Source organism: Colossoma macropomum, unplaced genomic scaffold (genome assembly GCF_904425465.1).
Source record: "Colossoma macropomum unplaced genomic scaffold, Colossoma_macropomum, whole genome shotgun sequence".
NCBI lineage: Eukaryota > Metazoa > Chordata > Actinopteri > Characiformes > Serrasalmidae > Colossoma > Colossoma macropomum.
In genome coordinates this window covers 186,467-201,185 of record NW_023494790.1, presented here as the reverse complement: position 1 = coordinate 201,185, position 14,719 = coordinate 186,467, and the positions used below count along the sequence as shown (strand labels likewise).

The 14,719-nt window shown below is 41.7% G+C and overlaps 1 protein-coding gene across 1 annotated transcript in view; it reads right to left on the bottom strand.

Annotated features, from left to right (window-relative positions):
• The window catches only part of LOC118808973 (carbohydrate sulfotransferase 15-like), a 102,595-nt gene extending 88,414 nt beyond the window's left edge, over positions 1-14,181 (bottom strand). Inside the window, exon 1 of the mRNA XM_036571855.1 lies at positions 14,054-14,181. The gene's annotated coding sequence lies outside the window, so the exon portion shown is untranslated. The remainder of the gene's footprint in view (positions 1-14,053) is intronic.
• Between the last annotated feature and the right edge of the window lie 538 nt (positions 14,182-14,719).

Here is a 14,719-nt window from a genome sequence, read left to right as displayed (position 1 = left end):
AACTTACGGAAATTTAATTTACCTAACAAAGAAAAGAAAAGCAAATACAAATTCTAACTAACTTCCTAACTTAAGCCGAGGTTACGCTACACGACTTTCCCCCCGATTTTAGCCCCGATACTCAGTCTGAGTCTGAGCTGGTCGGCTCTAGTCTGAATTTTGGGTCAGTCAGAGTCGACAGTTGGAGGGAGAGTCGAGTCGTGTTTGAGGGGCGCAGACCCAGATTTTTTGACCCGACTCTGAGTGAAATCTACTGTAAACTGATCAACAACTCAATCTGAACAGATTCCTGCAACAGCCAATGAAAATGGAGAGAGAAAGAAGAAAATACAGCAAGTAAACAAAGAGAAATGGTGAAAAGTCTCTCATGTGTGGAGCGAAGCTTTTTAATGAGCTGAGTTTAAGGCAAAATCAAGTTTATGTACATTTAAAACTCTACAAATACAAACTGATCACATTTTTACATCCATGATCCACTTAAACATCTTTACCTGCTGCTTCTTTACTGTTTCAGTGCAAACGACAGAGAAAGCAGCAGCAGCTTGTGTTTGTTTATCTGCGTCTCCTAGTAAGACTTTAAAAGTTGTGTAGTTACACCAAGGCTTAAAGCAAACCAGCAGAAACAAAGATGACAAAAATACCCCCCTCTGCCCAATAAGAGAGATTATATACAAGAGCTATGTTTGGGCAGCCACGTTAGCTCAGTGTTTACGGTGTACTTCAATTAAAGTGCTCCAACACAGGATCTATATCTTTATGATCTCAACAAACACCAACATCAACAAAGCACCAATAAGCCAAACACCAACATTCAAGCTCTCAGACAGACACAGCTCTATAGCAGAAGCTCTTTCAAATCACTGATCAGGGAACAGGGAACGCAACGGAAGCCACGCCAGAAGCAAAGCCCCGCACTTCCTCCTGGACGTCTCCTTTTCATAGGTGGCTCCCCCTGGTGGTGGCTTAAGGCATCTTCCTTCTCTTCTGTAATCAATACAGAAGAAGACACTACACAATAAAATATTATGACCCATTTGGTCACAACAAAGACATTAAACTATAAACCTCACAGAAACAGTCCAGTGAAAAATCTCTTTACACGGTTTTCCCTTTGAGTCTAAATGTAGTTCATCACCAAGACAACTTTGGTTCCTGAAGTTTGCTTCTTCAGTTTTACACTGAGGCTAACATGTAAAAGATCAGACCCCACCGGTCAGCAGGGTGAAAACTATATGCCTCAGTCATCACTTGCTCGCCTCACACCATGCAGAGCTGCTCAGTGTCTCCAGCAGAACTGATCATGTGGTTTACTATACTGTACGACTCACTGCAGAAGCAACTCCGTTTGGGGTAAAAGAGAAACGGTGAATATTTGATTATACGCATTAACACTCAGTGGTCAGAGGACATTCAGAGTTAGGAAGTAAAGGAATGAGTTCACCTTGAGTCAGTGTTAAGCTTTGATTCACAGTCAACCTAAAGTGGCTAAAAACCTCCCAGCACTGGTCAAAATGGAGCAGGTCCTGAGGACGAAGGCTGACCGCTGCTTGGAGAATGTTGTGTTATTTCCACACACACTTAAAAACTGAAACCAAAATGAAAAGTTTCAAAGCCAAACTGGGGAAGGGACACCTCAGACCACCGAAAGAATGCATCCATCAAAAAAGAAACCAAAACAAAAACAAAAAGAAAGGGTGAAAAACATGAGAGAGAAAGAGAGAAAACAGAGAGAAAAACAGAGACAGAGAAAAACACAGAGGGAGAAAGAGAGAGAAAAATAGAGAGATAGACAGACAGAGAAAAACACAGAGAAAAACAGACACAGTGAGGGACAGTGAGACATAAAAACAAAACATAGACAGAAAAACAGAGCGAGAGACAGAAAGAGAGAGAGAGAAAGAGAAAAGGAAGTAGAAAGAAAGAGAAATTAGACAAAAACAGAAAAATGAGACAGACAGAGAAAGAAAGAGAGAGAGAGAGAAATAAAGAAAAACGGAGAGAGAACGTCAACAAGAGAGAGGGAGAAAACGGAGACAGACAGAAAAAGAGAGCGAGAGAGAGAGAGAGAAAAAAAGAGAGAGAGAGAGAGAAAGAAAGTGAACAAGAGAGAGGGAGAAAATGGAGACAGACAAACAGAGAGCAAGAGAGCGAGAGAGACACAGAGAGAGAGAGAGAGAGAGAGAGAGAGAAACAGAGAGAGAGAGAAAAACAGAGAGAGAGACAGAGGGAGAGAGAAAGTGAACAAGAGAGAGGGAGAATACAGAGACAGACGGACAAACAGAGAGCGAGAGAGCGAGAGAGAGAGAGAGAGAGAGAGAGAGAGAGAGAGAGAGAGAGAGAGAGAGAGTTCTGTGACCCCTGTTTGACCTCAGCACATCCTATAACATGCACCGCTACTCTGTAAAGAAGCGAAGCTCTAACAGAGTCACTGAGGCTAACAGAGTCATTGAGGCTAACAGAGTCACTGAGGCTAACAGAGTCACTGAGGCTAACAGACACAGCAGTAACAGGTAAAGTTTCAGCTCAGAGTGTCCTTTCAGGCTGAATGGATGGGCATATGTTGTTTTTTGTGACATCACAAAGACAATTAATCCTAAATAAGCTGTTTTTGCAGCTTAGTTTCCACACATAGTGCAAACGGTAAACTTTGATACTGTAATAATTCGTCCATACTCTGATTAAACGCAGTTTTTCATGATATCGGCTCTTTAAACGTTGAAAAACATCCTAAGAGTCTTTTGTAAAGCTGTGTATTATAACTTTATGAATGCCGGCTTGGAGAGACACTGTGGCCCGGCCTGCTTAACAACTCATAGCGAGGGGGAGGGGCTGATAGATAAAGCAGAGACAGAAAGGAGGCAGACAGTCCTCTTCCCTGGCCGGTCTGATCGCTCCTCCTGGGAACGCTGCTGACCACTGAAAACCCAAATTAGGGGAACAGAGCAGAGAGCTGGAATTTGGCCTTCGTGCACACAGTAATGAACCAGAACACAACGGCGATTAGCCGGCCTGATCTCCAACCACTGTGGAGAGACCACTTACAGTACCACACAACAGAGCAGAAGCTAAAAGAACGCACCTCCGGAAAAACAGCGGGAACCCCAGACAAACCAGAGGAACCTCAGATGGAGGAATGAGGGAGCTGTTGCATTGAGTGTGTACATCTCCTGTGTACTCTGCATCTTCTTTACCTCAGACTCACAAATTGCAAATATGGAAATGTGTTATTTCATAATCCATATGAATGTACAAAAACTGTACATTGGCATGTTGCAATACTGGCATATATTGTATATATGTGTATATATTTAGAGTCCAATGTGTGTGTGTGTGTGTGTGTGTGTGTGTGTACACATTTTTTTCTTATATATTTTTGTCTAAGTTCTACAAGGGAGCTTTGCATCTGTGTAAATGTGATACAACAACAAACGTGATTTGATTTGATTGATCTGATTAAAGGATGAGTTTATTTTATTAATGCAATCCCCTGATACTGCAATATGGTGATATAACTGGAAAAGATCCTGATATTGAATTTGCCCAACACTTCAGATACCAAACCCATCTTGGCTGCTCCACTATATTTAGGCTGGGGGGGTCTGTGGCAGTAGTAGTCGTCTATAGGCTACTTTCCATTTCTGGAAAGCAAAAGGAGAACAGAGTCTCACTTCCTCATTCAGCAAGTGAAACGTGAGATGAAGCAGATGTTGGCGAAACAGAAGACAAACTAAACCTTTTAACATTTGTCTAAAAGTACTGGTTGCTAGGAGACAGCCGAGTCAAAAGTCATCGTTCAAACGACTTCGTGTCGCCTGTGAAAGTTGGCAAAAAGCAAACCGAGAGGAAACAAAATAATGTTGCACTGGAAAATCACCTTTGGGGAGCAAGATCATCAGTTATACACATGTTCAAATTCATTTATTGACTTTCAAATAAATCAAAAATGAACCTCTCAGTCTCTGAAGGCCTCAAATCCTCAGGCCATCCTCACCTCAGGCTGTGTGTTCTTTCTAAGTAGGTTAATCTTGCTCTAGTGGGCATTTAATATACACGTACAAAGTATGTCCTGTGAATGACTTTCCAACGTCCACTAAATGGTCTTTTGCCAACAACACCCTCGATCTAACCTGGGCACTCTTATCTTGCATCAGGAGAACATAAACAGTGCCCTCACCAATCACAGGCTGATATGCTTCGTCCAGCCCACACAGCTTTAACAAAACTACGCTTCCCTACAGTCACTCTGTGTTCAAGTGGGAGTAACCAGCAGAGCGAAAGCTGACCATCAAGCGAATGCTAATCTAGCAAGCATAACTGAGCTCCGTCCATCCGTTTCTTCATTCGTCTACTCTTCCGCTACATATTATCCGCCATGCCAGCGTTCTCTGGATGCACATCCAGCAGTAAAGTGAATAAGAACCTTCTTTAAGGCGTCCCAGAGCTGCCGAAACCACAGGGGTGAGCAGGCATTTGGCCCACCACGTTTCAAAGTACTGGGGCGAAGACCCACCACTTTCTGATTGACTGATCTCCATTTCTCTAACAATATGGTCCAGCAAAAATTGGTCTCAGTCCACTTCCAGTGACCCCCGATTGACTTCGCTGCTATATAATCTGCCTTTAACATTTTACTCTTCACAAATGCTCAGTTCTTTCCTGCAACATGAGCTGCTCTTAATGACAACAGAGCAATAAAATTAATTCGAAGAAATGCTTTTGATTTTGGCACATGGATCTCAGAGCGTACTTTTGGCCAAGCATCAGCGACTTGGTTAAATTCAAATTGGTGGGGCTCCCGAGTGCCGCAGCCATCTAAGCGTTGGCCCTATCATCAGGAGATCGCGAGTTCGATCCCTGGTGATGCTACAGCCGTCCGTAGCCGGGAGTCCGAGAGAGCACAATTGGCCTCGCTCTCTCTGGGTGGGTAGGATGGTCCCTTGTCTCCCCCCATCACCTAGCATGATGCTAGTCACCGCAGGCGCCTGTTAGCTGACGTAGCAGAACTGGCGGTCAGTGTTCTCCTCCAAGCGTGTTCGCCAGTCCAATGTCTGCATTAGCGGCAGTTCAAAAAGATGAAGTTGTGCTTCACAGCTCTCAGAGGAAGCCTGTGCTATCCTTTACTCTCCTAGTGCTGGTAGTATAGTGTGATCAGGGGAGCCCTAAGTAGTGGGTGGAATCGGATACGTCTAAAATTGAGGAGAAATAAACCAATCATAAGGAAGCAGATATCAAGTAAGAGTTATTATTATTATTATTATTATGATCTGGTCCACTTCAGCCACTACAGTGTAAAACCAACTGAACCGAATAAAAAAGATACAATATCTCAAAAACCCAAACTCTGGTTCGGACTTCAGAAAAGAACCGGGTGTGAAAACAGCCTGATGTTCTTCAGAGACTTAGATAGAAAAGTTCGTGTCTGAGTTTAAACCCAGTGAAGTGCACTCATTTTGTCGCTCAGCCAGCTGCTTATTTCTTTACTTTTGCCCCGCTACTCTTGGAGGTGCAGCGCCACCCCTGAGACGTCCCAACATAAAAGATGGACAAGGTTTTTAGAGAGTAGACACAGCAGGGTCTCTACAACACAATCTGCATATTGTCTCTGTCCAAAGAAAATCAAGTATCTCCAAAATAGTAACTTTACAGGAGAAGCAACAACCCTCTCAGGTTTCAATGTAAGTTAATGTAAAGAGATTTTATTCCGAGTGATTTTAGAGCCTTTCTATTGGTCCATTCATCATGAAAGTTTCACACAACTTGAAGAACAGCTGCTGTGTTGAAATGATGTAGAAAAAAAAATCGACAAAAAATGGAGATACATGGGTTTTTTTGGACAGCGACGATGTGTAGAGGCCGTTTCACTAATTTCTCCATTTCGCTCACACTGTTGCGTTTAGTTCTATTCAGTGATGTAGCAGGTTCAGCGTGTTGGACTGATACTGAATCACCCTCAGTCATTTGAATATTAGGCCACACCCAGACAGCTCTCAGACAGACAGTCCTCTAAACCAGGCACGTCAAACTGGGGACCCTCTGGGCCAAAGTGCAGTGGAGATCAGGGCCTTGCTAATTAGCTGATGAGCTAAATCAGGTGTGTTTAATGAGGCAGTGAGTTGAGGTCTGCAGTGTTTTGGCCCACTAGGACTGGAGCCTGACACACACGCTCTAAAGTGTGTTTTATTATATTTATTGTTTTTTTTTTTTAATACAAACGTCGCTTCATGTTTAACGTAACACCCAATTTTAGAGTCATTTACCATTTTAAACTGTGTTCGCTGAGACTTTAAGAATGCAGCTGGTTTTATTCAAACGGTTTAGATCGCTGCCATAACAGACTCCACTCCCACAGTCCTGATTAATGCACAGATGTCTGGCTACATTAATATCACTTATGAATTCAGAATGAAATAAGACTCTCTCCATGTGCTTGATCTTATTGGTTCCAGCAGGACTGGTCTTGATCTTATTGGTTCCAACAGGACACATCTTGATCTTATTGGCCGAGACAGAACTCTGCCTTATTTCTCAAGACATGCGAGAGCGGGCAGTAGCAGCAATCGGTGTTTAATGACCCGAGGCCAAAAGCTGAGGAGACTCCAACATGCATCACATTGACCACTGGACTTCTCCCCTTTTCATTAGCCGACGGCTGCAAAGATCAAGCGGCCGACTGGAACTCCTCGGGTAATGGAAAATCTGAGCATTTAATAGAAGTAAGAAAGACAAATTCTCCAGTGGAGGTTTCAATAATGACAGAAGGACCTCAAACACAGCCTGTGATCAGCCATGAACTGTGACTAAATGGAAATCATTGCTGGAGCCTCCACACAGGTCCAGCCTCATGGTTTATACAGGCAGTGAACAAAACGCCGTCTACACTGTAAACCAGGGTAGAACAACTTTTCAACTCTTCTTTATCTTAGTGTGATTTCGGTAGTTAATTATTACGGGGTTTTATGTTGTGTTTCCATTCAGCGTCCTACTGCTGTACTTCTGAATTTTAATTGCAGTAAAAAGCAGTAATTGAACTGAAGCGGCACTTGGGGAGGGGTCTGTGAGCTCCTCATAAGAGTGGGACCCCCAGTGAGAGAAACAAAATCGAATTGGGGGTGGGTGGGTGGAATGGGGTCCCATGTTATTTCCTTGAATAAAATGTGAATTTTCAGACGAGGGCCATTTTCTTTACTATCCTTTCCCTGGATAAACTGTAAACCCACTCAGTCCAAACTCATAACATAACTGTACAGTGTAGAGCTCAGAGCCACGTCCCTCTGGTTTAGAACCGGAAAACGTTCAACTTTGAGTGCATCTCAAACTGCTGAGGAAATTTAGATATTTTTGTCAGCGACAGCCATAAATATACTCCGAATAAATGCAGAGAAAAGGTTTGGCCACACAAATAAGTCAGATCTCACAGATCTAACACCTCCTTTGGCAGAGATCATAGCTTAGGAGCACTTTCTGTAGCAGCCAGGAGTCTTTCTGTTCTTAATTTAGGAGTTTTCACTCACTCTTCCTGTGAATTTCCATGAATTCTTTCAGGGCAGAAAAACATCCCTGATCAGGCAACTTAGTGTTGCACGCTGGGTGTTTTGGAGTAGGGAAGTAGTTTTTTCTTTTGTTTTTAAAAGAATCTGGATTTCTCATACACTCAGAAATAAAGGTACTAAACTGTCACTGGGTCAGTTCCCCTCTTGTCACTGGGGTGGAACCCTCAAGGCTTCATCTCAGTACCTTCAGTCAGGGAACATAACTGAACCATAATCCACTGAAATGATATGTTCTAAGCTGTACTGACTCCACACACCCCGTCTCGTCTCCAGGCTTTTATTTTACTGTTCTGTTTAAAACATTCGGTTATGAAAAGGTACAAATACGAACTTTTCACCTGGAGAAACTTATTTAAGGTTTACAATCAGACCTTAAAACCACTGTTGGAGCTTTGAGGGAACATTTACACCTTTATTACCTTATTGAATGAAATATGTACCTGCACAGAACCTTTATTTCTGACAGTGTATATAAATCACTGCAAAAACGCCTCATGTCCGAAACAGTCTCCTTAACCTAGCGCAGTGTTTCTCAGCCCTGGTCCTGGATGCCCACTGTCCAGCACCACCTTTCAGAGTTTTCCCAACACACGTGACCCAACTAATCAGCTCAGTAACAATGAAAGAAAATGTTTAATTGTGAGGAGAATCATGAACCAGAAGCTTAAAGAAACCACTTGATGGCGCTTAATAATAATAATAATAATAATAATAGTAATAATGAATTACAATATTGTATTCTTAGTCATTTTGTATCATGTCTATTTTGCCCATTCATCACAAAATGCTCACACAACGTAAAGAGCAGGTTTTTTTTTCTATGACTGTAACGATTTGATTCAATTCACGATACTGGGTTTACAATATTTTCAATATTTTCATAAAATTCTGAACAAAATTTCAATGAATCAAAATGATGAGTGTATCCATGATGTACAGCTCACTAATGAGGTCAGAGCTGGGATGTGGGGGATTGTGGAGTGGGATGTGAATGTGTTGAGGTGATTTGTGCTGGTTAGTGCAAACCTTGATGCTTAAACTGTGGAGTCATATTACTATTAATGCATTATTGATTATTCATTCATCATCATTCATCATCTTTAACCGCTTAATCCAGATATGGTCGCGTTAGCAATAATGAGAGCAGAGAATCCCAGACAACCCTGTCCCCCGCAACTTCCTCCAGCTCATTTCCTTATTATTGATTATTAATATTAATATTACAAATTATTATTCATTAATATAATTGTTAATATTACTATTATTAATAGAATGCTTATTCTCAATGGTGCACGCTGTCACAGTTTTGCAGACCTTGTGTTTTCAAGTGAAGTAAAAATATAAACACAGGGTTACAAAGTTTTCATATGACAGCAACAATATGTACATATACAGTTGTGTTGGTCAGTCTACAGAAACGTCCATTTTTTGGGTCCCTAGTGTTTACAGATATATTACACTTGTTAGGGTTACAAATTATTTATATTTTAAAATAAAACAATACGTTGTTTTAACAATTGCACCTTCTTGAGCCTCAAATTAGCAATATAATTTTAATATTCTAACTATTATTACTATTACTACCATTAATATTAGTAGTATAATAATTTTGTAGGTAGTTTGACCAGAGGAGGATGGGTCCCCCCATGTGAGCCTTGGTTCCTCCCAAGGTTTCTTCCTCAGCTCTGAGGGAGTTTTTCCTGACTCGCTCACCTGGAGGATTTACAGTTCATGTTAAAACTTTGTCTTTAATGGATTTCTGTGAAGCTGCTTTGTGACAACATCAGTTGTAAAAAGTGCTATACAAATAAATTTGACTTGACTTGAAATCAATTATATAGAATTCCAAGCACCACAGAAGAGCTCGTCCTCACAGTTGTGTGTGAAGGCTGAGGCCATGTTTTGAAGAAAAAAACATGTTTTTCTGCAGTTTTAACTAAAATAATCTATACATGACTATGAAATATATGATTTAAATGACAAAAAGAAAACAAATGCCACATTAATATTATAAAATATAATGAAAGCTGTCCCCAGGAGTCGTGTCACTGGTGTTACTGCATAACAAAAAATCTCCTTTTACTTCCTTTTACCTGTTTTCTGAGGATCTATGAAGAAAAGCTCATGGTGAGTCCACTGTGTCTTTCAGTTATCAGAGATTTTCTCATTTAGCTCATGATTTCATATGAAGCTTTTAGCTGAAGTCACTGGTGTGACCGACTTTATTCTGAGGTAACTGAAAAAATAGAATACAAACAGATTAAATTCCATATTTTAGTGGATATTCCATGATTGACCACATGTGGTTTGATGCTCTGTAGCAGTTATTCTGTAAAATGCATTGTTCATTAAAAATGTCTCTGGTGTTCCTTTATTATGTGGAACACCAATGAGGATCAGTAACACCAGTGACTCCTATGGACAGATAGAAAAGTGGACGTTTCTGTAGAATGACCCATGTGTAAAACTTTGGGTGCAATATTTAACATATTGGGAATAAAACAAAACATAAAATGTGGTCCATGCAAAAGTTATAGCACATTTTATATTTTATGTTTTTTTTCAATAGTAATTATGAATTAAAATGTGCAGAAAAAACAAATTGTGACCAAAGATGTTCAGATATTTGCATCAACTGTATTTTGTCTTTACTTCCATCTTGCTGTTGTTGCTCTCTGTAATATACGTCTCCTCGAGGTAAAAGCAAAATGAAATTGAAAGCATTATTATTATCATTATTTCAATAGCTTGGTTATTATGATGGGTTAATTCAGGCGCATTAGTACAGAACATTGGTGCTGAACACGTGCAGTTTGACGAGAGCTTTCAATTCAAGTCAAAATGTATTCATATAGCGCTTTTTACAACAGGCGTTGTCTCAAAGCAGCTCTCCGGGTGCGAGCCCCAGTGAGCATCACCAAGGGTGACAGTGGCAGGACAAACTCTCTAAGAACAAGAGGAAGGAACACCGAGAGGAACACGGACTGAAAAGGGGAACCTATCCTCCTCTGGGCATCGCCAGATAGCAAAACAATAACACAAGAGCAACATGAACAGAGGACGTGATTTTACTCTCAATATAAATTATTGACTTTAGGGAAAAGAAAAAAAAACCACTGCTGTTAGACCTTTCAGAGTAACAGTGAGAACCAGTCACTGTTTCCAGTGAAAACCAGTGCCTGTTAGGAGCGAATCGCAGTGAAAATGAGAGTTACATCCATAAACATCAGTGATTACTGTGAGAAGCCCATCATGATGATCTGCTAGTCAGAATATGTGAAGAGCTCAGTGTGTTGTGCGGTGGGTGAAGCAACGTCTATGATTAAATAGTCCGAGTCTGTGCTTCAACAGTATCATCAGGAGGCTGAGTGACATGCAGGTGAACCTTTCTGAACAGCATAAACAAAGTGTTGATTTTTCAGGTGGTAAGCAGCCACAAAGGAACGCAGAGGCTCCTACAGGTCAGCGGAGAAGATGCCAATTTAAAGCCACAATCAAAATTCACTGAAACAGGCTGGTTAGTATTCAGCCCTGAGGCAACAGGAGCTGCCGAAGGACAACAACACAAACACACAGCAGCTGCGTCTGAAGCCCACCTGCAGGCTAAACAGCAGGCTAAATAGAGCTCCAGACAAATGATTGTATCTGAAACCACAGTAATCATCAGAACAGCAGACAAACGGGGAGCATTCGACAGCGGGATGGCATCCGACATGTGGGAGCACCGGACACTATCCAATCCCAGAACTGCAGTGGGTCAGAAAGGCATGACGCTGAGAAGTGGACATTCTTAATAATTCAATCAACTCTCACTTATGTATGCAAATGCTTGGGCACCCCTGGTCAAATCACATGTTTAGCTGATTTTCTAAGTGAAGTTAAAACATCTTCTACAGAGAACACACATCTGCACATCTGCACATATTCTGCATAATTACGGTCTATCTCACATCACATATATATTTATGGTATTTGGCAGATGCTCTTATCCATATATATTGCAGTAAAATATGAAAATATGCTGTATTTAAGTGTTCTCTGTTCTAAAATTCACAGAAAAATCAACAAAACTTTTGCATATCACTGTTATTGGAAGAAAACCTCATATCTCCATTTTTATGTTTTTTTCATTTTTGACGTAATGTTAAAATAGCTGTTGCTCTTTACAATGTGTGTAAATTTCATGATGAACAGCCCAAAGTGACTTAAACAAAAACTCATGTTGCAGAATTTTTTCCATGTCATTTTGGGCCATTTTGGTCTGTTCATCATGAAATTTACACACAAACTGGAGAGTAATAGTAATAATTTTCAAATTATGTCAAAAACTGAAAAACATCAAAAAATGGAGATACGAGGTTTTCTTCCAAAAGCAGCGAAATGTATTATTATTTTTATTATTTTTATTATTGTTCAGTTCTACAAGCTGGGATATCAACTTAACTCAGCAAATAAAACATGGAGTGAAAACTGTGCACTATAACTTGCAGAAAAATGCCATATTTAAGTGTGTAGAGGGTGTGTTAACTTATTTTCACTTAGAAAATTGACATGGAATCTGATCAGGTAAACATAGGTTTACTGTATCTGTTACTAGCTGTGATATTATACAGTCCAAAAACCTCCATTTTCACATATATTCTGTACCAGGAAAGCAGGAGATTCTGCACTACTGCTGCAAACAAGTGTAGAGTACTAATCCAGACAGCCCCTCTAATGACTGACTGCTGTAAAATCGCAATAGAAAAGCACTGACCAATAGAATGGGACACTCTGGAGCTGCTGCACATGATCCTAAGGTCACCATGACCAGTGTCAAGCATGGGCTAGAGGGGTATAAAGCCCCCCAGCATTGGGCTGTGGAGCAGTGGAACTGTGTTCTCTGGAGTGATGGAGCTCCATCCAGTACCTTTGGGATGATTACTGATCCAGAACTGACCATCCAACATCAACAACTCACTAATGCTCAATCACATCCTCACAGCAATGTTCAACATCTAGTGTAAAGCCTTTCCAGAAGAGTAGAGGCTGTTACTGCAGCACAAACTCACTATTAACACCCTTCATTTCAGGGGAGACGCAGGATCAGCAGGTGTCTACAAACTTTTGGACATGAAGTGTTTATTTATGAGTAAAAGAATCAACGTTTAACTCACAATCAGTTTCCGAATTTCTTTTTGGGGGGGTTCGAGGACCTTTCATACGTAAAATACAGCTCAAAGAGCTTCACAACACAGGATAATAAAACAGTTAAACAGTAAAAATAATAACAAAAGAGCAGAAGTAACCACTAAGAAATAAGAGAGATGAGAATAACAATAAATAAATAAATCATAAATAAATAAATCTAAGATATGATAAAGCAGCTGTTACTAATCAAATGCCGACCTAAATAAACGTCTTTAGTTGCTTTTTAAACCTGTTTATAGTCAGAAGGCAAAAGAAACGGGACTTTTATCTTAACTTGAGTCATTATTTACTTAGAGTACCTTTACTGTAGGATGGTATGGAGCCCTGCTGGTGACATCCTGCACAAATACAAATAACGCAACTTAGTAAGTTGTGGCCACGAAGTAGGATCTCGTCCCCACATCTCAATAAGTGGTCTCAATTTAATTATGTTGTTCCCATGCCTTACTAAGTCATGGCCTCAATTTAATTCTCATTCCCATGCCTTACCAAGTTGTGGCCATGAATTAGGATCTTGTCCCCACGTCTGAATTAGTCATGGCCTCAATTTAATTATGCTGTTCCCATGCCTTACTAAGTCATGGCCTCAATTTAATCATCTCCTTCCCACACCTTACTAAGTTGTGGCCACGCATTATTTTTATGTAAACAGGATGTCACCAGCAGGGCTCCGTAGCACAGTTTAGGCTCATCTCCTCATCTCTGGTTAAGTTTAGCTGCATGTTTCTGTGATGTTGTTCCTCCAGCGCGAGATAAGATAAGATCGCGGCTGCTCTGAGTGCCTGAACTGCAGAAAAGAGCTGAACTAACGCAGATTTTAACAGAGTCACTCATTCAACAGATCCCTCAGCAGAAAGGCTGCTTTCAACCAAGTCTCACTGTGAGGCTGAGCAGAGCAACAAGAAGCGCGCGCGCTCTCTCTCTCTCTCTCTCTCACACACACACACACACACACACACACACACACACACACGGTCATTGATGAACAGAAGAAACTGAAAAATTCTAAATCCTACTGTTTAGATGTGGAAGTTCAGCTCAGGATCTACCACAGCCTCTCTCTCTCTCTCTCTGTCTCTCTCTCTCTGTCTCTGTCTGTCTCTCTGTCTCTCTCTCTCTCTCTCTGTCTCTGTGTGTGTCTCTGTCTCTCTCTCTCTCTCTCTCAGAGGAGCGGAATGAATCACACGTGCAGAAGTCTTTGCGTTGCAGAGTCGTTGCACTGCACCGCGGCTCAGTTTGCAGACCCACCAGCGGAAACAGACAGACAGACAGACAGACAGGCAGAATGAACACCGGGGCTCAGCTCAGCTTACCGGGTACGAAAGGAGAAGTGCGGCGCGCGGAGCGGCTGAGCGCGAACTTCCATTGGTTTCCTGTTCGGTCAGTAATCATAAAACATCCCCCGCAGCGGAGAATCGCTCCACACTGCAACTTCACCAGCTCACACCACCGCTCCTCCGGCTCCTCCGGCTCCACAGCGCGGGGCTCTGTCCGGCGCGGCCGCGGCTGCTATGAAGAGTTCACGCGCCTTGTTTGTTTTTTCCCCACTCACATTGCCACAAGCCACGCCCATGTCTCCTTTGATTGGCTGGTTGTTTCGTCTCCTCCGCTTCTTGGCTCGTGCAGTCTGCCTCCTGCGCTAGGATTGGCTTGTTGTGTCCTGCCTCCTTCTCCGTGATTGACTAGGAGAGTCCTTCCACCTGCACTGTGATTGACTAATAAAGCCCCGCCTCCTGCTCTGTGATTGACTAGTAAAGCCCCATCTTCTCTGTGATTGACTAATAAAGCCCCGCCTCCTGCACTGTGATTACTAAATATACCCCACCTGCACTGTGACTTACTTGTAAAATCCCGCCTCCGGCTCTGTGATTGACTGGTAAAGTCCTCCCAGCTGCACTGCATTCCACTAGTAAAACTCCCGCCTCCGGCACTGTGATTGACCAGCTGAGTCTCACCTCCTGCACTGTTACTGACCTGGT